Raw genomic sequence first — 24,055 nt, 5'->3', positions numbered from 1 at the left:
CTCACAAAAAATAAAAACAAAGAAGTGACAACTGACACCACAGAAATACAGAGAATTACAAGAAAGCCTGACAAACAATTATAGGTCGGAAAATTGGACAATCTGGAAGTAGTGGAAAAATTCCTAAAAACATAAAATCTTCCAAGATTGAATCAAGAAGAAACAGAAAATTTGAACAGACTGGTTACTACCAATGAAACTGATTCAGTAATTAAATCATTCCCAACAAATGAAAGTCCTGGATGGATAGCTTCACATGTAAATTTAAGCAGGTATTCAAAGAAGAACTATCCTCTTAAAGTATTCCAAAAAATTCAAGAGGAGGGATGAATCCTAAGCTCATTTTACAAGGCCAGCATTATCCTGATTCCAAAACCAGACAAAGACATTACAAGAAAAGAAGTTATAGGCAAATATCCCTAATGAGCACAGATGCAAAAATTCTTGAGAAAATTTTAGCAAACCAAAATAAGCAATACATTAAAAAGATCATACACCATGATCAAGTGGGATTTATTCCTGGGATGTAAGATTTATTCAATATCTGCAAACCAATTAATGTGATACACCACATGAACAAAATGAAGGGAAAAAAATCATACGGTCATATTAATAGATACAGAAGAAGCATGTGACAAAATCCAGCACTCATTGATCATAAAAACTTTCAACATAGTGAGAACAGAGGGCTCATACCTCAACATAATAAAAAGGCATATGTGACAAACCCACAACTCACATATTAGAGAAAAGCTAAAAGGATTTTCTTAAAATCAGGAACAAGACAAGGTTGTCCACTTTCACCACTTTTATTTAACATAGTATTGGAAGTGCTAGTCACAAAAATCAGACAAGAAAAAAAATTAAAATCATCCAGATTGGAAATGAAGCCATAAAATTGTCATTATTTGCAGATGACACATTCTATATGAAGAAAACCCCAAAGATTCAACCAAAAAAACTTTGAAACTGATAAATGAGTTCAGTAAAGTAGGGTACAAAACTAATATTCAGAAATTGGTTGAATTTTATATAGCAATAATGAGCTATCAGAAATAGAAATTAAGGAAACAATCCCATATACAATTGCATAAAAAATAAAGTATCTAAGAATAAATTTAACTGAGGATATAGAAGCCCTGTACTCAAAAAATTATGACACTAAAGAAAGAAACTGAAGAAACAAAAAAGGGAAGCAGACTTCTGGCCAAGATGGAGGCATAGACAGACATGCGTCTCCCTCCACAACTAAGAAGGAATACAACTACCTCAAAACTAGAAACAACCAGAAGTTCCAGAAAATCAAAGTGCATGGAAGTCCAGCAAACAAGGATATAAAGAAATACTGATCCAGACAGGTAGGAGGGGTGGAACCCAGGCAGAGAGAACATGGTGTGGTGGTGGCAGCAGTGGCAACAACAGCAGGCCGGCGGAAAGTCCAGTTACACGTTTTAAAAAGTCAGGAAGGACACGTGGGGGTATTCCCAGCTCCTCACCAGAGCAGCTCACTGTCCCAGCTCTGGGGAAAATCAAGCCTCATTGCTTTTGACTGTGTAAACCAGTGGGAGTTGAGATAGAGGCAGAAACTGCTGGTCTCAGCAGAGTCTGCTTGTTTAAGGGCCCCACAGACGTAGAATGTCTGCAGACCCCCCCCCCACTCTGGGAACGATGGCCAGGGCAGCAGCTAGAGGGGCACCAGTCCGGTGCGGAAGTGGGAGAAGTGCCTGGAACAGGGGCGAGTGCTGGGCAAGCAGCATTGTTTCTTCTCAGACCCCTCCCCTGAATACAGCGCCACAACGTGGTGAAACAGGTTGCCTGGTACTGACGAATCCCTAAGGCTCTGCCCCTTACAACGTAGTAGGAGCGACAGCTCTCCCTGGGACACAGAAGCAAACACACACAGGAGACTTCCGGCCAAGATGGAGGCCTAGACTGACACACCCCATCTCCCTCCACAACTAAGAAGGAATACAACTATTGCAAAACCAGCAATAACCAGAAGTTCCAGAAAATAAATGAAAGTCCAACGTATGAAGTTATAAAGAAGTGGTGCTCGTCAGACAGGTAGGAGGGGCAGAGCCGGGAAGGAGACGTTAAGCTGTGCTGTCCGCAGCAGCAGCAGTGATGGTGGCAGGACAGTGGTAAGCACAGACACCCGTATTTAAGGGGAGGTGAGAAGTGCCTGGGGAGCACCCCTGACTGCAGATCAGACCTGTCAGCTTTCAATTCCAAAGCCGGGAAAGGCAGACCCCCATTGCCTTGGACTGTGAGGCCCGGTGGGGGTGGGGACGGAGGAGGAGGCTCCCAGTCTCTCAGCGGAGACTGAATGGCAGGAATTCATCTTGGACCCCCTCCCCCGCAGAAAACGCCCAGTTGTGACAAGGACACAGGACTCCCTCCCACCCCCCATAGCATAAGAGGTGTGACAGCCCTGCCCAGGAAGCAAAGGTAAACACAAAACACTCAGGATGGCACAGATCATGATAGAGATCCCAGTGACACAGCTGACCAGACAGCAAATTTCTAATCTAATGAAGCAGCAGATAGAAAATCTTTCTGAGGCACAGTTCAGAGCTTTGCTTATAAAAGCGCTTACAGACCTAACAGCAGATCTTAAACAAGACAGGGAAGGAATGAAGGCTAGTCCTGCTGAAATGAACAAAAACAGGTACAAAACTAGTGGTGAGGGCAAGAAAACCAGGGATCAAATCAACGAATCGGAAACTAGGGAAGAAACAAACAGTCAACAAGTGCAGAAAGAGGAAATGAGAAGTGAGGAAAATGAGGAGAGGCTCAGAAACTTATCGGACAGCTAATAGCGGGCTGACATCCAAATCCCAGGGTTGCCAGAAGGTGAAGAAGAAGAACTAGAAATGGAAAAATTATGTGAAAAAATAATGAAGCAGAACTTCCCTAATTTGGGGAAGGAAATAGACTTACAGGTCCAGGAAGCAGAGAGAGTTCCAAAACAATTGGACCCAGGGAGAACCACACCAAGACACATTATAATCGAAATGTGAAAAATTAACGCTAAAGAGAGAATCTTAAAAGCAGCGAGAGAAGATAATTACATACAAAGGCGTCCCAATAAGACTGTCAGCTGATTTCTCAAAGGAGAAGGGACTGGCAAGAAATATTCAAAGTAATGCAAAGCAAAAACCTACAATCACGATTACTCTATCCAGTGAAGCTGTCATTCAGAATAGAAGGGCAGAGAAAGTGCTTCCAGGACAAAGTAAAACTGAAGAAGTTCATCAGACCCAAACCACTGTTACATGAGATGTTAAAGGGACTTATTTAGGAGAAAGGATCAAAACTATGAACATGAAAATGAAAGCTGTATCACAACAACCAACAACGGAAGCTAGGGAACTGAAACAAAGGCAAACTAAGTAGGCAACGAGAGTGTGAAAAGAATTACAGGTATGGGGAACATTATGGGGGGTTCAGCGGGGAGGGGGAAGGGGAAAAGGGAGGGAGATGGTGCAGGAATTAGGAAGCATAGTAGGAGGGAATGGAGTAGACAGGAAGATGTTGAGAAGAACTATATGCACAACCAATGGGCATGGACTAAGAGGGGGCGGACAACTGGAGGAAGGGATGTCACTGGGTGGAAGGTAACAAAGGGAAAAGAAATTGGGACAACTGTAACAGCATAATCATAAAGCATATTTAAAAAAAAAACTCTCCATAGGAGTAAACAGAAAAAGAAAAAAAGGGACGCATATACATGTTCATGTATACGAAGAATTAGCACTATTAAAATGTCCATACTACCCCAAAGAATCTATCAAACTCTATCAGGATACCAATGGCATATTTCACAGAACTATAACAAATATTCTAAAATTTTATATGGAATCACAAAAGACCCTGAATAGTCACAGCAATTTTGAGGAAGAACAAAGTTGCAGGAATCATGCTACCTAATATCAAATTAAGGCCCCAATAATCAAAACAGCATGGTACTGGCATGAAAACAGACACGATGATCAAAGAAATAGAATAGAATAGATGGCTCTCTATTCTGTTGACCCATGCCCATATGGTCAATTAATATATAACAAAGGATGCAAAAATACACAATGGGGTAAAGACATTCTGTTCAATAAGCTGTGTTGGGACAATTTGACAGATACAGGCAGAAACAAAACTAGAACATTTTCTTACAAGCATATACAAGAATAAGCTCAAAATTAATTAAAGAGTTACATGTAAGATTCAAAACCATAACACCCCTAGGCAGTAAACTTTCTGGCAATGGCTTCTAGATACAACATCAAAAGCACGAGCAACAAAAGAAAAATGTTGAAACTGGACTTTGTCAAAATGGAAAACTTTTGTGCATCAAATGATACCATCATGAAAGTGAAAAGACAACTCACAGAATGGGAAAAATATTTTCATGCCATATATCAGGTAAGCTTGATAAAGGACCTGTATACTTGTTCTTGTATATAAAGAACTCTTATAAGTCAATAATAAAAAGATAAGTCAATTAAAAAGTAAGAAAAGAATATGAATATACATTTATCCAAAAAAAGAGATATACCAAGTTTCATTAAGTACATGAAAAGATTCTGAACATCATAGGTCACTAGGGAAATGCAAATCAAAAAACCACAAGGAGATAACTGCATATTGGAATGGTTATAATACAAACACAGAGAATAACAAGTTTGGGGAGGATGTAAGTTGGAACCCTTACATATTGCTTGTAGAAATGTAAAACAGTCCATATGCTTTGGGAAATAGTCTGGCAGTTTCTCAAAATGTTAAACAGAGATGGAACGGCAAGATGGTGGCGGAGTAGGAGAGTGTGCCTCGCACTGCCTCCCGAACCAAGCTTAAAATAAAAATAAAAATGGGAACATCCACTTGAAATCAGCAACTGAGGACCACCTGAGGAGGACATACTCAACCAAGGATGGGCGGAAACCACCTCATGACCAGTAGAAAGGGCAGGGACAGGAAAGGAGCCGGCACAGCTTTTACGGTGGCGGCTGCAGGCCGAGGGAGCTTCCGCCAGAGAGGGGTGAAGCCTGGACCACGGACCTGGCTCCCCCGCACAGAGCGCCAGGGCAGGCATCACCCGCCCACGCAGCGTCCAGGGGTGCACGGCCACGGGTTTCCTTTGCCTGCTGGAGAAAGACAGAGCCTTCTGGAGACAAACCCACCTTCTTTTTCTTTCTTCTATGCCAAGGGGCCAAGACACTGGTTTTGTGTTCCCAGCCACTCACCTTTGGCTGAGGGAGAGGAGGGTAGCATGGTTGCAGTTGTGCGTGCGAGCAGAGTCAGGAGTCGGAGGCTTGGGGAAGAGGGTGAGGGGAGCGGCTGCTGGGTTCTTGGTGTGGGGATGTGACACCATACCGCAGCAGCCATTTTTCTTGAGAAAAGCAAGCCCCTCCTGGGGTAAAAACAATGACCCCCCTCTGTGGGAAAACCGTTTGCCCCACCTTCTTCTGTAAGCTTCCTATCCCCATCCTCTGGAACGCTGCGTGCCCCACCCAGAATCTTTCTTACTTTCTCCCAACCTGAATCTTATCTCCTGCCAAGAAGACAGCAGCTAAGGTGGACTCAGAGGTGTTATAGTTGACTTTAGGGTACAGCCATTCCATACTTTCTCGGGAACCAGACTGGCACTTCCCCTCACAGGAGGGCCTAGGAAGTCCGTCAGACCCAAACTCTGGGCATTGGAGGCCCCACCTTCTACTCTGCCAGGGGTTTCTACCTGTCAAATTCAGGGAAATAATGCGGGACTGACTCAGATGTGTGAACACACAAACCATTTTCCCTGAAGTCTCAACTGCACCTCTCACATTAGATCCACGTGTCCCATCCTCCTGATTCCACCAGAAGTCCTCCCAGGAACAGGTCAGTAGCTAGACTAAGACTAACAGCAGGACCACAGGCAGAGGCAGGTGGAGGCGGGACCTGTGATGCTTTCATCCTAAGTTGACCCACCCCTGGGTCTTGTGCTGATAAAAAGCCAGCAGTGCAGAGCAGCTAGGACCACACCAGACAGGAAGGAGAGATCCACAGACTGTGGATCTCTGTAACTTCAAACAGGTTGCCTAGAGCTAGATGGGAAAAGTACCTGACATTGGCTTACACCAGCTGCAGAACACCAGGGCATACCCAGAAGGAGAAGCCACCAGACAAGCATTAAACTTTCCTGAGATGAATTCCACCTTGATCTTTTCCATTATTTGCATTATTTTTTCGTTCTCTTAGCTTTTTAACCTTTTTTTCTTCAATTTTGTTTCTATTTATTCACTGTCATTTTTATTTCATTTCTCATATTTTACTTTTCCCCTTTTTTAAGCCACTTTGCCTTCTTCCTTCTCTTTCTGACTTTCATTTAAAATTTTATTTTTCCCTTTCTTTGCTTTGTTCCTATTCCTTATTCTTATTATTTTTCCTCTGTCCTCTTGAAATCATTTTTCTTTCCTTTAGTCATTTCATATTCTTTTTTCTTTCTTATAATATCTTTATTTTCCTTCCACCTTTATTAATCTTTGCTCATTTGTTGTTGATATTACTGTTTTTGTTAGGGATTATTTTTGCTGGTGTGGGTTTTGTCTTCTGTGTTGTTTTGTTTTGTTCTATCAGCACCTGTACAACAGCATACAAGATGTGGTGGGAATTGAGACTCTCAGTCAGACAGATGGAGGGCAGAATCCACTAATGAATGAGCTAACAACAATCAAAACCCAAATACAGTATTCCTTCACTTATTGTGGGTATTATGTTCTAGACCTCCCTGCGATAGGTGAAAATCCGTGAAGTAGGAACCTTAAACTTATTTTAATATTTATATATATAAATGTTTTATAAACCCTTCCCACACACTTATAAACTGTTCCCAGTCCCTTATTAACCTTTCCCACTTCATTATTAACCTTTTCCACATTTTTAAAACACTACTTATGTTTTTAAACATATTCTGCACTCTTAAACCTACGTAACTTTAACAACATATGTATACAGTGCCCTACAAAATCCCACGATATAGTGGAAAATCCATGATAAATAATTAAATATAATATTTTTTAAAAAACCACGATACAGTGAGTCCGCGATAAGTGAACCGTGATACAGAGAGGGACTACTCTACAGACTTCTGGCCAAGATGGAGATGTAGGCAGACATGCTGCATCGCCCTCCACAACTAAGAAGAAATACAACTACCTGAAAACTAGAAACAACCAGAAGTTCCAGAAAATCACACTGCATGGAAGTCAACAAACGAAGATATAAAGAAGAAATACTCATCCAGACAGGTAGGAGGAGCGAAGCCAGGGTGGAGAGGATGCGGTGTGGTGGTGGTAGCAGTGATGGCAGTGGCAGGCTGACGGAAAGCACAGTTATATACTTTAAAAAGTCAGGAGGGACACCTGGGAAGTGTTCATAGATCCTCATCAGACCTTGCAGCTCGTGGTCCCAGCACCGGGGAAAATCAAGTCTCATTGCTTCTAATTATGCAAACCAGTGGGGGTTGGGGTGGAGGCAGAAACTGCTGGTCTTTCAGCTGAGTCCGCTTGTTTAAAGGGCCCCCACAGTCCTAGAACATCCACAGACCCAACCACTCAGGGAACGATGGCCAGGGCAACAGCTAGAGGGGCGTCAGTCCCATACGGAAGTGGGAGAAGTGGCTGGAAAAGGGGTGAGTGCTGGGCAAGTGGCATTATTCCCTCTCGGACCCCTTCCCCACATACAGCGCTACAACATGGTCAAACAGGTTGCCCTGAACTGACGAATCCCTAAGGCTCCGCCCCTTACAACGTAACAGGAGTGACAGCTCTACCTAAGACGCAGAAGCAAACAAACACAGGAGCCTGTCAAGATGAAAAGACAGAGAAGTATGGTCCAAAAGAGGGAACAGATCAAGGCTCCAGTGGGAGAAGTAAGTGACGAAGAGATAGCCAACCTAATAGACACAGAATTCCAAGCACTGGTGATAAAGATGCTCACAGGCTTGACAGATATGCTTGAATACGGCAAACACATAAGAGAAGAGGTGAAGGCTATGTTAGGTGAAACAAAGGAAAATCCACATGAAACCATTGGTGAAGGGAAGGAAATCAGGGTTCAAATTAATCATAAGGAAGAAAAAAATGGTCAGCCAGTACAGAATGAGGAAACAAGAATTGAAAAAAAAAATGTGGAGAGGCTTGGGAACCTCTGGGACAATTTTAAACGTGCCAACATCCGAATCATGGGGGTGCCAGAAGGAGAACAGGAAGAGCAAGAAAGTGAAAACTTATGTGAAAAAATAATGGAGGAAAACTTCACAAATTTTGTGAAAGAAATAGACATACAAGATCAGGAATCACGGAGAGTCCCTGGTGAGCTGGACCCAGAGGGGACCACACCAAGACACATCATCATTAAAATGCCAAAGGTCAAAGATAAAGAGAGAATCCTAAAAGCAGCAAGAGAGAAGCGAAGAGTTGCCTACAAAGGGATGCCTATGAGACTATCAGCTGATTTCTCAAAAGAAACTTTGCAGGCAAGAAGGGGCCAGTGAGCAGTATTCAATGTGATGAAAAGCAAGGACCTACAAACAAGATTACTCTATCCAGCAAAGCTATCATTTAGAATGGAAGGGCAGATGAAGTGCTTCCAGACAAGGTAAAGCTAAAGGAGTTCATCATCACCAAGCCATTATTATATGAAATGTTAAAGGGACTTACTTAAGAAAAAGAAGATCAAAACTATGAACACTAAAATGACAACAAACTCACAACTATCAACAACTGAATCTAAAAAATAAATAAAAACAAAATCCAACTAAGCAAACCAGAATAGGAACAGAATCATAGGTATGGGGATCATTTGGAGGGTTATCAGCTGGGAGGGGGAAGGGGGAGAAATGGAGAAATGGTGCTGGGATTAAGAAGCATGATCAGTTGGTACAAAATAGACAGGGGGAAGTTAAGGATAATACAGGAAAAGGTGAAGCCAAAAAACTTATATGCATGACCCATGGACAGGAACTAAGGGGAGCGGATTGCTGGAGGGAAGGTGGGTACTGTGTAGAGAGGAGCAAAGGGGAAAAAATATTGGAACTACTGTAACAACATAATGAATAAAATATACTTAAAAAAAAACCCACCCAAATGCAGCAGGAGAGCCCACATAAACTGCATAAAGGGCATTCTTGCAGCATCCAGCTCAGGAGATGGAGGAGAACTGTACCACTGAGTCCCACAGGACACCTAAGACATAAGGCCACCCGTGTAAGCAGGGCATCAAAGCAGATCAATCTAATATGTAGAAAAAAACAAAAAGAGTCAGTTAAAATCAGGAGACAAAGAAACAACTCCCAATCAAAAGAAAAGGGGGAGTCCTCAGAAAGACAGCTAAATGAAATTGAGACAAGCAATTTATCAGACATAAGAGTTCAAAGTAATGGATATAAGGATGCCTAGGGAACTTAGAACTAAAAGGAACTTTATGGGAGCTACAAGGAACTTAGTGGGAACTATGTAAGCATAAAAAAGGACATAGAAACTATGAATAAGAAGCAGGTGGAAATGAAGAATACAATATCCAAAATGAAGAATACACTAGAAGGAATTAAAAGTAGGCCAGATGAAGCAGAGGACCAAATCAGCGAGTTGGAAGACAAAGTAGAAAAGAACACCCAGCCAGAGCAACAAAACAAAAAAAAAAAGACTAAAAAAACAAAACAAAACAAAAAATAAGCATGCTTTAAAGGAGCTTTGGGACAACATAAAACATACCAATATTGGCATCACAGGGATACCAGAACAAGGAGAAAGGGGGAAAGGGATAGAAAGCCTGTTTGAAAAAATAATACAAGAAAACTTCTTTAACCTGGTTAAGAAAAAAGTCATGCAAGTTCAGAAAGCACAGAGTCTGAAGCAAGATGAACCCAAAGAAGACCACACCAAAAACACATCACAATTAAAATGGCAAAATCTAAAGACAAAGAGAGAATCTTAAAGGCACCAAGAGAGAAACAGCTAGTAACATACAAAGGAGCTCCAATTAGTCTATCAACTGATTTTTCAAAGAAACACTACAAACCAGAAGGGACTGGCATGAAATATTCTCAGTAATGAAAAGCATGGACTGGTAACCAAGACTACTCTATCCAGCAAGGCTTTAATTTACAATGGAAAATAAAATAAAGAGCTTCCCAGACCAAAAAAAAAAAGCTAAAAGAGTACATTTCCACCAAACCAGCATGACAAGAGATGCTAAAGGAACTGCTTTAAGAAGAAGAAGAAATAGAGAGAGAGGAACACAGGTACAAAGGGAAAAAATGGCAATGAATGAGGACCTATCAATAATAACCTTAAATGTCAATGGATTAAATGCTCCAATCAAAGACATAGGGTAGCTGAATGGATAAGAAAACATAACCTACATATATGCTGTCTACAAGAGACCCACTCTACCTTAGAAAGATTTATACAGTAGTCCCTATCTATATCGTGATTCACTTATCGTGGCTTCACTGTATTGCGGGATTTTAAAATATATTATATTTAATTATTTATCACAGATTTTTCATTATATCGTGGGATTTTGCAGTATTGTACTGTACAGGCTGAAAGTGAAGGGATGAAAAAAAAGTATTCCATGCAAATGGACATGAAAGAAAAAGTGGAGTAGCAATACTAAAATAAGACAAAATAGACTTCAAAACAAAGACCATAACAAGAGACAAAGAAAGCCACTACATAATACTTAAGGGAGTAGTTCAACAAGAGGATATAATCCTTGTAAACATATATGCATCCAACATAGGAGCACATGAATATATAAAAATAACCTTGGAGGACTTTAAGAAGGAGATTGACAGCAATACGCCACTTCCAAACAAGAAATCAACAAGGATTTTGCAGCATTAAACAACACTCTTCAAATGGACTTAATCGATATTTACAGAACATTTCACCCTAAAGAAGCAAAATACACATTCCTCTCAATGCACATGAATCATTTTCAAAGACAGACCACATGTTGGACACACAACAAGCCTTAAAAATTTCAAGAAAATTGGAATCCTATCAAACATCTTCTTGGATCACAATGGCTTGAAACTAGAAACCAATCTCAAGAAGAAAACTCAAAAACATTCAAATATATGGAGGCTGAATAACAAGTTATTAAATAATGAATGGGTTAACAATGAGATCAGAGAAGAAATCAACAGCATCTGGAAACAAATGAAAATGAACACACAACAACCCAAAAATCTATGGGACATAGTAAAGGCAGTCCTGAGAGGGAAGTTCATAGCAATACAGGCCTACCTAAAGGAAACAGAAAAGATCTGAAATGAACAACCTAACCCTACACCTAAGAGAACTAGGAAAACAACAACAAACAAAACCCAGAGTGAGTAGAAGAAAGGAAATAATCAAGATCAGGTCAGAATTAAATGACATAGAGACTAAAAAAAACAATCCAAAAGATCAATGAATCTAGGAACTGGTTCTTTGAAAAGATAACATTGACAAACCTTTAACCTGACTCATCAAAGTAAAAAAAGAGAGAGAACCCAAATAACTAAAATCAGAAATGGAAGAGTTGAAATAACAACTGACACCAAATAAATACAAAAGATTTTAAGAAAATATTATGAACAACTATATGCCAACAAACTGGATGACCTGACACACAAAAGCCCCGGACCAGGTGGCTTCACAGGTGAATTTTACCAAACATTTAGGGAAGGGCTAACTCCTATCCTTCTCAAACTATTACAAAAAATTCAAGAAGGGGGAAGACTCCCGAACTCTTTTTATGAGGCCAATATTATCCTAATTCCAAACCCAGATAAAGACACAACATAGAAAGAAAATTACAGGCCAATATCTCTGATGAACATAGATACTAAAATCCTCAACAAAATAGTAGCAAACTGGATCCAGCAATACATTAAAATGATCATACATCATGATCAAGAAGGATTCATCCCACAGATGTAAGGATGGTAGAATATTCGCAAATCAATAAACATAATACACCACATAAACAAAATGAAATACAAAAATCACATGATCATATCAATAGATTCAGAAAGAGCATTGATAAACTCCACCCACTTATGATAAAAACTCTCAGCAAAGTGGGAATAGAGGGGCATACCTCGACATAATAAAGGCCACATATGAAAAACCTACTGCCAATATAATACTCAATGGGAAAAAACTAGAAGCATTTCCCTTAAGATCAGGAACAAGACAAAGGTGTTTACTTTCACCACTCTTATTTAACATATTACTGGAAGCCCTAGCCATAGCAATCAGACAAGAGGAAGAAATGAAAGGCATCCAAATTGGAAAGGAGGAAGTAAAACTGTCATTCGCAGATGACATGGTAGTGTACAAAGAAAACCCTACCGGCTCCACCAAAAAAACTACTCAACCTAATAACTGAATTCAACAAAGTAGTGGGATACAAGTCAATATGCAGAAATCAATGGCATTTTTGTACACCAACGATGAACTATCAGAACGAGAAACTAAGAAAAAAAAAATCCCATTTACTATAGCAACAACAACAACAAAAAAATAAAGTACCTGGGAATAAGTTCAACCAAGGAGGTAAAAGACCTGCACTCAGAAAACTACAGAACACTGAAGAAAGAACTTGAGGAAGATAGAAATAAATAGAAGCATATACCGTGTTTATGGATTGGAAGAATTAACATCATGAAAATGTCCATACTACCCATAGCAATCTATCGATTCAATGCAATTCCTATAAAAATACGAAAGGTATATTCCACAGATCTAGAACAAATACTCTAAAAAATTATATGGAACCCTAAAAGACCCTGAATAGCCTCAAGAATCCTAAGAAAAAAAAACAAAGTCAGAAGGATTACAATACCTGATATTAAACTATACTACAAGGCCACTATAATCAAAACAGTCTGGTATTAGGTAAGAACAGACACATAGATCAATGAAACAGAATAGAGAGCCCAGAAGTAAACACATGCTTCTATGGTCAATTAATATTTGACAAAGGGGCGCGAGCATACAATGGATTAAAAATAGTCTCTTCAATAATGGTGTTGGGAGAACTGGACTGGTACATGCAAAAAAATAAAAAATAAAACTAGACCACCAGCTTACATCATACACCAGAATAAACTCAATGGATAAAAGACTTAAATATAAGTGGTGACACCATAAAAATCCTAGTGGAAGACAAAGGCAGTGAAATTTCAGATATCTCAAGTAGCAATATTATTGCCGATATATCTCCTAGGGCAAGGGAAATAAAGCAAAGAATAAACAAAGGGGACTACATAAAATTACAAAGCTTCTGCACAGCTAAAGAAACCATCATCAAAATGAAAAGGGCACTGACTGTACGGGAGAACATATTTCACAATGATATGGGTTTAATCTCCAAAATATATAAAGACCCATAAAACTCAATACCAGGAAGATGAACAATCCAATTAAAAAATAGGCAAATGACCTGAACAGACAATTCTCCAAAGAGGACATACAGAGGGAGGTGGGGACTATTTGAAAGAGGGTGAAGGGATTTGTCAAAGAACATATATGAAAGACCCATGGACATGGACAAGGGGGTGGGGATGGACTATGGAAGTGGGGGTGGGCTGGGCTGAGAGGGGGAAATTGGGACAACTGTAACAGCATAAACAATAAAACATTATAAAAAAAGAAATAGAAAAAAATGTTAAACATAGTTCACATAAGATCCAACAATTCCACTCCTAGGTATATATAACCAAGAAAAATGACACATTCATGCAATAACTGGTACACAAAAGTTCATAGCAACATTTCTCAAAACATCTGAAAAGTAGAAACAACTCAAATTATTCAGCTAATAAGTGGATAAATAAAAACACACTGTATCTAGACAATGGATTATTATTCAACAATAAAAAAGAACGAAGTACTGATACATGTTACAACGTGGATGAACCTTGAAAACATTATGCTAATTGCATTAAGCTAGCACAAAAGGACACATGTATGATTCCATTTATTTAAAATGTCGGACAAGGAGAAACAAGATGGGGGAGGAGTAAGTGGAAGCTACACTAACTTCCTCCCAGAACTAGTCTGGATTTACAACGCAATTTTGGAGAAATCATCTGGAATAACCAACCGAACACCAGCTGGAGAGAAGTCTTATAACCACGGAGAGACAAAAAAGGCCGCTACATCACAACGTGACCGGTAGGGAGTGCGGAGACGCGGAAGGGCTGGCTGGGCTCACACGGGGGGCAGCTGAAGGGACTGAGAAACAGCTCAGCAGCCGGGGGTTCCCCCTGAGAACGGCAGGGTCTAAACCCCCAGCTGGGCTTCCCAGCCTACAGCAACAGAGTGGAAAGTAAAATAGTATCCAGCTGAGAAAAACGAAAAGCCACAGGGTTTCTTGCTAGCCAGAGAGAAACAGCTGGAGAAAAAGAGCTCTTAAGCGGATCACATACAAAAATATTTTGGCCCCCACTTACCCTGGGCTCAAGCGGAGGAAAGGCAGAGAGGACTGGAGATGCTTGGGGAGAGTTTGGGGTGGTGGCTTTGAGGGGAGAGCTGGGGAAGCAGCCGGCTGGGTCCCAGTGCTGACTCATCCCCAGTGCTGCAGGCAGACCATTCCCGGCCAAGTGGCGTCAGCCTGAGGGGAAGCAAAGGCCCTGCCTACAGGAATTAAGCTGCCACACCCACGGTCCTTAAGCCTGACGGCTAATCACAGATTGAATAGATTATCAACTAAAGGAGACAGACAAAGGCAGTAGATCCCTGGAAGTCTCCAACAGGCTGCCTAGACCCAGACTGGTACAGGATCTGACACCACCAGGGGCAGATCCAGGAAGTGCAGATCATTCTAAGAAGCACCAACAAACAATAGGAGTCACAAAAATGGGGAGACAGAGAAACAACCCCCCATCGAAAGGAAAGGCAGAGTCCCCAGAAAGAGTGCTAAATGAAATAGAGGGGAGCAAACTATCAGATATGGAATTGAAAGCATGTATTATGGAGAAGCTCAATGAACTCAGCAGAAACTACAAAGAACTCCAGAAAAACTACAGTGAACTCCAGAAGAACTATAAGGAACTTACTGAGAATTATACCAGCATCAAAAAGGACGTGGAAGCTATCAATAAGAGCCAGGAGGAAATGAAGAATACGATCTCTGAATTGAAGAACACAGTAGAAGGAATTAAAAACAGGCTAGAGGAAGCAGAAAGTCGGATCAGCGAGCTGGAGGACAATGTAGACAAAAACTCACAGACAGTGCAACAAAATGAAAAAAGGCTGAACAAGACTGAAGAGGCTCTAAGACAGCTGCAGGACAACATGAAACGTAATAATATCCGTATCATAGGAATTCCAGAAGGAGAAGAAGAAGAGCAAGGAATAGAAAACCTCTTTGAAAAACTAATGACAGAAAACTTCCCTAACACGAAGAGAGAAAGAATCATGCAAGTCCAGAAAGCACAGAGGGTCCCAATGAAGATGAACCCCAACAGGCCCACTTCAAGACACATCATAATTAAAATGCCAACATTCAAAGACAAAGAGAGAATCCTAAAAGCAGCAAGAGAGAAACAACTAATAACATACAAGGGAGCTCCAATAAGGCTATCATCAGATTTCTCAGCAGAAACATTACAAGCCAGAAGGGAATGGCAAAATATATTCCAAGTAATGAAAGACAAAGGCCTACAACTCTCATTCAAAATGGAAGGTGAAATAAGGAGTTTCCAAGACAAAAGAAGGTTAAAAGAATACATCTCCACCAAACCAGTATTGCAAGAGAAGCTAAAGGGTCTGCTTTAAGAAGATGAAGAAACAGAGAGAGACATAGAGGAACACGAGTACAAAGGGGGAAAATGACAATGAATAAGTACTGAAAGAAAGAAGGAACTTCTACCATTTGCAACAACATGATTGGAACTAGAGAGAATTATGCTTAGCAAAATAAGCCAGGCAACAAAAGAAAATTACCTTATGCTATCACCTGTTACAGGAAACTAATGAACAACACAAACAAATGAGCAAAATTGAACCAGAGGTATGTAAACGAGGAATAAACTAACAGTAACAAAAGGGGAGATGCAGGAGGGAGAGAAGGGGTAAGAAGGGGAAGGATCTAGTCAAAGAACATGTATAAATGATCCATGGACATGGACAGCTGGGTGGGGACTGAATGTGGGAGAAGGGAGGGACAGGGTGCAGAGAAGCAAGAGGGGGAAAAAAGTGAGACAACTGTAATGGAAAAACAAACAAACAGAAAAATTTTTAGTGGGGGGAAAAAATAAAAATATTGTTACGGCTACATAGGCGAGATTGAACACTCTGAAGTGGTGTATAAAGTTAAGCAAAGGATTTTTAATGATGGCCAGGAGTTGGGCAGACCCTGAGCAGGTCTCTAACATGCTCCAACCTACAATGGAGTCTAAACGCTGGGTTTTTATACTGGTGCAGTCTCTTTGTTTCTTCTTTGGCGGGAAACAGCCTTAGGAAGAGGGGGCTGGGCAGGACTGCAGGAATGTCTTGGCAGTAACAGGAACAGAAATTCACAAGGCTAAAGGTTATCTTCGATGGCAGTATAGCTCTTCAGCCAGGGACGAACTCCCTGTGAAGCAATTTATTTTCAAAGGGCTAGACATTCTGCAAAGCACAACCTTCACAAATGTTATAAACCAGACACAAGCAAGCAAATGGGAGGTGATAGAGGCTGAAGTCCTTTTAGCTTGTAAATCACTAATTGCTATAACACTCCTTCTTACATTCCTTTTTCCAAGGCCTTTTAGCAAGTCCTTGCTACTTCTTAGAAAGAACATTTAAAGCCCTTACGTACTTACATATTGAAACTTTTTACAGGGACTATTTGGTGCCCCTGCAATATAAAGAATAGAAATGCAAGCTCAGTGAATATTAGAAGGACAAGGATTTTCCTTCACACTGTATATATTTTCTCCCTATCTGATACCTCCAGAATTTGGCATGCTAAAGAAGTAAGTAATGACCTAAGTTTCTTTGCATAAAACTAATAAGACCAGTTGTTAATAATGATTTTTTGACTAAGACTTTGACTGGAATGTCATGCCTAAAGGAGACATGCTTGGGCTTTGGTTGTTACCAAAAAGCCCTGAGCAGCTGGGACTGACTTTCAAAGGTAATAAAAGTCCACGAAATAAAAGGCCTGGTACCTTGGATGGATGAGCGGTCCATAGCAATCTTTCCAGGGAAGGAACGAAGGTTGTTTTCCTGAAAGATGGCTAGAAGGGACCTTAAGGCACAATGGAAAACCAGGAGGACCTGGAAAAGACAGGTGTTTACAGGCAAGGCTGAATGCCAGGTATGTGGCTCAGCTTCTGTGCCCTGAAGGGCAGACTGAAGGTCACCCTAAATGTTCCTTGTGTAAGTTCCAGCAAAGCAGAACTAAAGATCATAAGTGATCATTTGCTGCTCTTGTTGTGTTTATGCAAATGAACAGGATAAATTAAAAATGAACTTAATGCAGTCCCTTTAATGACAAGGAGGGTAATCTTAGGGAGAAAAATCACGATTCAAGGAAGATCACAATGCCCAGTGGTAGACTATAAAGTAGTGCAGCTAACCGTCTTTAAAGTTTCTTTTCATTTAAAATTTGTTTTCATTTGAAAGTTAAACTACGTCTGTGGCATTATCAAAGATGTTTAATTTACAGGCAAGAAGAATGTCAAGTGCCTTGCAACTGGATGTCTTTCCGATAAGATGGTCCTACAGATCTATAAACTTGTGTGTAGGTTATGTTACATAAATTAACATGTGTTTTCTGTTTTCAAAGGGCATAAGCCTACGATCTCATTACCTGAGTGATTGTCTGTACATATAGGTCTCACTGAATCCTGTCTGCATTGCTGCCTCCTGAGACTCAATGGTTTGGCTGAACTAAGTGGCTGGGTTGGTGAAGGATGGGGTGGTCTGTGGGCTTCACTTTAAAACTGGTTTCTCTTTTCTATCCTAATGGCTTGGACAGAAAGAGCCCAGAGGCCTGAGAGGGGGGAAACCTAAAATATTTCCCTCAGTCCAAACTAAGTATAATGGGCAAAAGGGTTTTGGACAGGTGAGATGTACCTGGCATACCTTCCTCTAAAGAAGCCCTTCTTTTCCCTAATGTGGGACATTGAAAAATTAATACCTGTCTTTTGTCATCTAGTGGTTACGGATTGAATGATGTCCTATAACCCTGTTGCCCCCAGAATACAACAAGGATGCCAGCCTGTTAAACCAAGCATGCCGTTGTCCAGAGACAGCCAACCAACCTGGAGTCTGCACGATCCTTCCCCTTGTGGGAAGGCCACCCTCCCCTCCACACCCCAACTCTTATTAGGGATTTCTTGACCCAAGGATAGGTAGGACGACGACCATGTCCAGCTTGAAGCAACTAGAGGAGCTCGAGACCTTCGTCCATTGTCCTTTATAAGATTGTAAAGGGTCTTAAGTCTGAGAGGGAGGGATTGTTATTTTTTATTGTTAAAATATTTAACTAATTAATTAATTATTTAAAAAAAAGAAGAAGAAGAATATATGAAAGGGTGAGCCATGGGCATGGACTTGGGGAGGGGATTGTTGGGGAAGGGGGGTGCTGGGCGGAGGGGAGCAAAGGGGAAAAAATTGGAACTATTGTAACAGTATAATCAATAAAATATACTTAAAAAAATAAAATAAAATGTCGGACGAGGCAGATCTGAGGAGACTGGAAGGCAGCTTGTGATGGCCTGGGACTGGGGGTTGGGAGGGTGAACTGGAGCGACTGCTTATGGGTACAGGGCTTCTTTGGGAGGTGACAAAAATGTTTTAAAATTTGATGGTTGTAATGGTTATACAAATCTGTGACTATACTGAAAATCATTGAACTGTACACTTTAAATGGGGGAATTTAAATGTGAACCACATCTTAATAAAGCTGTTGGGGGAATAAAAACAGGAGGTGGGTGGGATTGGTCTGTGTGCTGTAGTTTACCAGCCCTTGCTCTAGCATGTTGAGGGATTTCTTTTTTAATCGTTAATTTGGAAAACTTATTGGCGATGTCTTTTGAACATTTAGGATGATCAAATTTGGAAAAACTACTATCCATTTTGCTTACTGATGTGGATTTTAGGCATTCCAAACTTTCTTGGTCAGAGCCTGACTTTAAACATTCTTTGAATTAGCAATACTCAGTAATTGTTGCTGTTGACATTTTTATTGTAGGGCAGTGTTCTGAGCTTTATATTGTCTTTGATGTTGTCAACATTCCAGTCAACTCAGACAGAAGTTTAAGTGCTTTTTCCATGTTCATCAGCTTCACTCCTCTTCAGTAATTGGGTTGTCAGGTGCTCTAGGAGCCTATTACTTCCCTCTGATATTTACCTGCTCTTCCCAATGAATGACTGCTTTTGCTTTGATCTGAAACCTTTTTCTGTTATAATTAAATTTGTTAAATCAGAGTTATTTCTATTGACTTCTTTACTCGTTTTTTACTTTTATTTTCCTTAGCTTTTATCTGAATTTTCTTTAATTCCTAAATTCAAAAATGATACAAGAAGGTACCTTTATACATATATCCAAATCAGAAGTCTAGTTTCTTTTTAATTTTATTGAAGCATTCCAAAACTACTTTCAGAATGTCAGTTAAACTGGTGTATTAAGGCTTCACCAACATTTTGAATACACTTTTTGCATCTCACACGCAAGCAGGTTTCCCTTATTTTTTCTTGAAATGATTAAAGGTTTGACAGCCTTCAGACAAGCACAGCATCTTGTCACACTTAGCTTTTCTAAAGAAATATCCAAGTTGGTTCTGTGTTTCAAGTGTCCCATTACAAAACAAACTCCAAAAGAAAACATAAGCTGTTGCCAATACAGAAGCAGTCACGGCCTCAGGTCTGGTTGAGGAGGCTTTTCTCCATTGACTTCAGGAGAACAGGCTGTACACAGCACCTACTCTCCAATGGGCATGGCTGAGCTGGCACCATGGCCATAGAAATTTTTCTGGACATTGTTCTTATACCTGGACAGATGCAGTACTTTAAAAAAAAATTTTTGTTTATTTATCTCTAGAAAGAGGGGGAGAGAAAGAGAAAGGGAGAGAAATATCGATGTAAAAGAGAAACATCAACTGGGTGCCCCTCGTATACTCCCAGACAGGGACCGAATCTGCAACCCTGACCAGGAATAGAACTGGTGACCTCTCGCTTTGTGGGACAACACCCAACCAAGCTACGCCGGTCAGGGAAGAAACGGTAATTTAACAACACATGAGAAATATTGAGAACAATGTAATAAGCCAATATATACATCCCAAATCCAGTTTCTCTTGGCCAAAGCCACAAGGCACTTATAGCCACTCTCATGCCAGCCAGCACAAAAGTGTATCAGAGGGGAACGCAGAGTGAAAATGGAAGTAATCTTGATTATATTTAACATATCTTACTTTTGTAAAATTTATGAAAACATACAACCAGCATGTGAACACATTGGGGAGCTCCACCCAGGGCCCCAGAAGGGGCCCAGGCAAGTGAGGGGCCCAAAACTTACACATCACAAGCTTTGTGGGAAACCCTGCCCTGGTCCCACAGACCTTCTGTGGGCTCCCCGGCTGCAGAATGCAGACTAGCCCCTGGGCCTGGGGGAAAGGCCCTGCATGGCGCACTGCCCCTCCACCACCATGCCAGGCAATGAGCACACTGCCGTGCCTTTTCTCTCGCCCTTTGTGAGCACCTGTGCAGTGTGGCCACAGGGCAAGCCCCTCCAAGAGCAGCTCTGAGCCAGGCCTGCAGCACTCTGGACAGGGCAGGACACAAAGCAGGTGCAGGAAGCACGTGGTCCAGTCCTGCCCTCTCTCCACCACCACCCAGTCTCCTGGGAGCCATGTCTTTTATTTTCTGGATTCTGATGCTGTGACATCTGGGGCATGGACTCTGCAGGGACTGTCTCTCCCAGGGTTGGCCAGTTCCTAGAGATGGGGAACAGCGAACTGAGAGTGTACCTACCATATACAACCACCTGGGCCAGAGCTGCCACTCCAACCACCTGCCTCAAAGGCTCTCACTCTGGACCACTAACCCTCATTACCATGAGACACATGCCAGAGGACAGGGGCAGCCCCATGCCCAGCGCCACTGAAAGTATTCGCTGAGCCCATCCTAAGCCTGCTTATGCAGCCTCAGCCTGATCTGCTCCTTCTTGTGGAAACCACAGTCCCTGCTTCCTCTGCCTCCTGACCCATGCTGCTGCTTTCGGGTGTGCTCCCTGCTCTCCTGCGGCATGGTAGGGGTGGTCTGAAGACCTGTGAGGAACAAATTCCCTTTTCAGTGGCCATCGTCTCCTGTTGGTTTTACTCTACCTGATGTTCTCTATTAACACATTAATTCTCAACACCACACTTCTCTCATCAGCCAGGCTCCCACCCAGCACAGTGCACCCCGACACGCTCTGCCCGCCGTGCTACTCCCACTTCTCCCCGCACTTGGGTTGCAGCTGGGGTCACTGACTTGGAGCCTCCTGAGCTCCCCGACAGACCACCTCCATCCACGTCCTCACCACCACATCATGTCCATGGCTGACCCCACAGACAGCAGGTGCCATGGAGACAGAGCTGGCCGGATACATAGAATGAATGAACAAGTGAATGAGTAAACGGAGGGATGTATATGGAGCTGAGGGTCATGCAGCTTCCTCAGCCTGATCCACAGGTTCATCACTCACTTCTCTGTCCAAGGTCAACATGTTCATCTCTCCTGTCTCCTCCACACCTGCCCCCCACCAAACTCCCCTCCATAAGAAAGCTGCACACCCACTGGCCCTGGCTCCTGAAAACCTGACCCTCTCAGCCTCATCTCACCAGGGCCTGTGGTGCTGAAGCCACAGTGGTGACCCCAGGCAGACAGAGAGAGCCATGGGACTTCAGGGCCGTCTGCGAACTGCTGCTTCCTTCCCTTCACACCCTCACTGTGTACAGAGAACAGACACAGAGTGTTCCATCTCTTGAAAATAGTGAACACACACTCTGCATATGCACAGGGGTATAATGTGGCAGTGCAGGCTGAGAGGGACAATGTGCTTGGGATGGCCACCTGGGGGGTATGGACAATGAGGATCCCAGACTATAACCACAGCCTGAGGGTGAGGACATCTGCTGAGGAGCTTGAGGGAAGGTGGGGGGCAAAGAGGGGTAGGGAGGGGCAGCTGAGCTCAGCACAGCCTGAGATAATCTGTTATTTTCCAACCTGGTCCCCTCCTTCCTTGCCCCTGTGGCTTTTCTTGCAGAAAAGGGGGTAGTGAGGGGTGACTAACTTCCAAATATAAAATTATTCTACAATAGTAAGCTAGGTATTGATACAGGTGCACACAGGCGCAGGGTTCTGATGGGCCCCCAGGAGGTGCCCCTCCCTCCCTTTGCCCCCGCACCCCCACTACACACACTCGGAATCCTGGTGCAGGTCAGTTTTCAACCTGTGCTCTTGTGAACCATGGCAGGCTGACCTGAGCCCCAGCTCTGCCCATCTCAATCAGCATAACTGTGTTGTTTTTTTAAAAAAATACAAAAATGGCAATTTTATATGCTGGGCTAAATTAACAAAGGGCCCTACCACCAAAAAGAGTGAAGGGCATGGCTGGGTCAGCAGTTTCTGTGAGGAAGGGGCTCTTTGGCCACATCTACCCATCTTCCTCACCAGACCTCTGCACCCCACAGGAGGAGGGGCCCCCAGCTGGGGATGCAGGCATTCTTGGGCCCAAATTCTCCCGGTGGCCAGGCTCCCGTGGAGGAGGCCAGCTGCGCTCCTTAGGAGAGCACGCAGTGCAGGGCCTGCCTCACTCTGCCCACCTCCTCTGTACCCAGTGTGGTCAGGAGGGGTGGCCTGGGGCAGGGAGCCCCACTGAGCCAGTCTCATCCTCCAGCTCAGAGTGCACCCTGCCCCCCCCAACAGTTATGCAAATGAGTCAGGGCCCTGTTCCCCTGTCCAGCTCCTGCAGAGAGAGGGCTACGTGGTTAGTACTGGTATTTACTAGGTACCTGATATTTTACTAGCAAATGTCCCACCTCCAACTTCTAATGGTTCATTAAGTCTGGGGCGCAGCCAAATTACCTGGGCACCTCTTACAAATACCAACTCCCAGGTCTTCAAACATAACATGCTCATGATGGTCACAGCAGCCCAGTCACAAATACCAGAAGGTGGAGACAACCCAGCTGCCACTGACTGGACAAACAGATCAGCACAGTGTGGTGCATCTGGACAGTGGGACTGTTCCTCAACCACAGAAAGGTAGAAAGCACTGACACAGCCCCAGCAGAGGTGACCTGCGAGAGCACGCTGCGGAGTGAGAGAAGCCAGACACAAACGGCCAGCTATCATAGGATCCCCGTTATATGAAATTCCAGAATAGGCAGATCCATAGAGACTGAGAGTATGTTAGTGGTTGCCAGGGGCTGGAGGGAGGAAGGGAATGAAGAGTCTCTGCTTAAGGGGGTCTCCTTTTGGAGCAATGAAAAAGTTCTGGAACTAAACAGTGGTGATGTAACTAAATACCACTGTATTGTACACTTTAAATGGGTTAAATAGTGCATTTTATGTTACTTGGATTTCACCATAATTTTAAAAATAACAAAAGCAATTCCTGATCCTTATTGCAAACCAAAATCTGTAGGGTTGGGATTGGGTCTCCGTGGTCTTAAGAAACTACATCATGGACAAAATAAAATTAAGCAGAATTTAAGACCCACCTGGAGGAACCTCAGGCCCAGCCTATTTGGGGACTTTCCAGGCCTGGGCTGGTGGACTGGGGCTGGAGTTCACACCCCTCCCCCACGGGGCAGGTGCAGGTATGGGAAGCTTCAGTGGGTTGAGCCCTGGGGGGCTGGGACCTAGGCTTAGGCTCATCTGCATAAGCCAGCCCCCTAGCAAGTGATTGGCCAAGAAGGGAGTGTGAGGTTTCATCTGAGCTGAAGAGAATGAGGCCTGGAGTCAGGAGAGAAAGTACTGGGAGGATCTTTCCGCTGATTTGCTGGCGGTGGGAAAAAGGCCTGGGCAGACGGCAGGTG

The 24,055-nt window shown here is 42.6% G+C and overlaps 1 protein-coding gene across 1 annotated transcript in view; it reads right to left on the bottom strand.

Annotated features, from left to right (window-relative positions):
• The window catches only part of ADAMTS2 (ADAM metallopeptidase with thrombospondin type 1 motif 2), a 280,657-nt gene that overhangs the window by 52,824 nt on the left and 203,778 nt on the right, over nucleotides 1–24,055 (bottom strand). The gene's annotated exons all lie outside the window — the stretch shown is intronic.

The sequence above is a fragment of the Furipterus horrens genome, unplaced genomic scaffold (assembly GCF_987537825.1).
Source record: "Furipterus horrens unplaced genomic scaffold, mFurHor1.1.pri manual_scaffold_10, whole genome shotgun sequence".
Classification (NCBI taxonomy): domain Eukaryota; kingdom Metazoa; phylum Chordata; class Mammalia; order Chiroptera; family Furipteridae; genus Furipterus; species Furipterus horrens.
This window is presented reverse-complemented; position numbering and strand designations above follow the sequence as displayed.